Below are 2305 nucleotides of genomic sequence, written 5' to 3' on the forward strand. Positions count from 1 at the left end.
TTAAATCTGCGTCCGTTTAGATATCTCCTGCCGAATACATAGGCTTGCACCGAGAATCTCCCCATCTTTGACGCCGGCAGCCAATTAGGGTGTGTTTGGTTGCCTGTATAGGCCTCGATCAAATCTGCGTGGGAAGTGATCAGCCTGTTTGGTAGCCCGCATACACTATTGGGCCTGCATCGCACACTTCTTAAAGCATCTTTGAGCCTGGCTCACTGGAAACGCACGAACCGGCAGTTTCTTCAGGGTCAGGCCCGAGCGGTGCACGTGGGCGGCGGCGGCTGCACGCGCACGGCCACGCTCGAGAAGCTGCGTTGCTTCCCGAAGCGCTGGCAGTTATTAGCCTCACCGCCCCTCACCGCTCCCTCTCCCCACTCTTCCCCACTCTCCCAACTCTCACCGGCGGCGACAGATCGGAGCAGAGGAAGAAGACCACCGGACTCCATCACCGGCGGCGGCGGATCAGAGCAGAGGAAAAAGAGCACCGGACTCCATCAATGGCGGTAAGCACTTCTCTCTCTTCGACATGCACGCTAGATTCGATCCACGGCGGAGGGAATGGGGAATTGTAACACCCTGAGAATCATGCTATAGTAATCTCATGCCTAATGGTGCCAAGTCATCACAATTATTTTATTTTTATTAATCACTCTGTTTCAATCCGACCTCAAATTCAAATTTATAAAAGACAAGTTAAATTATTATTCCTTCGAACTGTAAAACAAAAATGTTCGACGAGTTGCAAAATTTCACTAACTAATTGACATGAATAGACCAACATTATTTGAAGTAATTAAATGCCCTTAACCTAATTAAAACAGTGCCAAAAACAACATTTAATATTTTTCTAATTTATGAAAAATTCAAACTAATTCCAAACTTTTTGTGCAGTCCAGGAATAGTATCTAGTATTATTGGGCAAAGTTTCAAAATTAACAAATTCATTTGATCACTAAACTATTTAGAAACAATAGCTACTTATTATTTTAGCAATCGAAAAGAAGAAATATTCCTGTGCACTTTGGCCCATTGTGAATAGTACAAGCCCAGCCCATCTCTCCTTTCCTTCAATCTCTGTACAGGAGGGCATGGCGTGGCGGCCATCCACCCCACCGAGGCCGCCGATGCCGCCGTGTCCGCCATCCCACGGGTCCCCGAGGTGTATAAAGCCACCCCCGATGCAGTGGACAAACCCTAACATGCCACATCCCTCTCGCTCGTCCTCCTCTCTTTATTTAGATTGTGTTCGAGCCGTTGTCGCCGCGCCGTCGCGTCAACTGACCTCCCCGGCACTCGACAGGATGTCTAGGAGCTGCGTGTGCTACGTCTACATCGACTCCGAGGAGCAAATCGTACAGGGGATCACCACCGCACCGGGATCGAGTTGTTCCCCTTCTCTGCACCGTCGACGATCCGCTTCGAATACTACGGCTCCGGTGCCTCTCCCCGCTCCCCCGACCATCTCCTCGAGTTCTCTGTGAGGCCTACTTCCTCACTGCCTCTTCCCGAGCTCGGTTTCGAGCTCGAGCGTGTTTTTTCCATTGCAACAGTAGCTCGTCGCCATCGCCGTGCTTGCTACCGCTGCTGTGTTGCTCCTCCCGCTCACTCGAACACACCAGCGCGCTCGTGGCCTTGCGTAGATACCGCCTGGGCCCGTAGATCACTCGATGCCCTCGCGTGCGTTTGAATTCGTCGAGCGATGCCACTGCCTTCGCTCGGCCATTGCCGCAAATGCCGCTGCAGGCCACTCCCGCTGTTGCTTACTTCTGTTGCTGCCACCGCTGTCTCTCGCTGCTACTCCCCTGCCGAGCCGCGCGCGCCTTGCCTCCGCCCACACCCATGGCCGCCGTCGCCACGGGCGCTCCCCTGCAGCCGCCTCGTTCACGCGCCTCCTCCCGCGTCCATCGTCGATGCTCGCCGACACTTTCCCCGCGCGCCCGCCGAGGCTCTGCAGCCCGGCCCCGCCTACAGCGCGTGTGCCCACCTTGGACCCCGCGGTTGCCCGCCTCTGCGCCTGCACCATCATCGTTGCCGCTGCCGCCGAGTATTGCTGCAGCCGCCACGCCCTGCCCACGCGCGACCCACCACCGTTGCACTCACCGCGCCCCGCTGCTGCTCGGGCCGCCCCGCTCACCTAGCGGACACGCCCCCGCTATCCCCACCGCCGGCCGCGCTTCCCCTCCTCGCCCGCCTCGCGGGCCACCGCCCAGCACTCCCCGTCGCGCCAGACGCGCGCCTGCCGCCCACGCCCCCGTTGTCGCGTGCCCGCCGCCCGCTATCGCCGGAGCCTCTCCACCTGCCCCTG

The sequence above is a fragment of the Triticum dicoccoides genome, chromosome 5A (genome assembly GCF_002162155.2).
Source record: "Triticum dicoccoides isolate Atlit2015 ecotype Zavitan chromosome 5A, WEW_v2.0, whole genome shotgun sequence".
NCBI classification, from domain to species: domain Eukaryota; kingdom Viridiplantae; phylum Streptophyta; class Magnoliopsida; order Poales; family Poaceae; genus Triticum; species Triticum dicoccoides.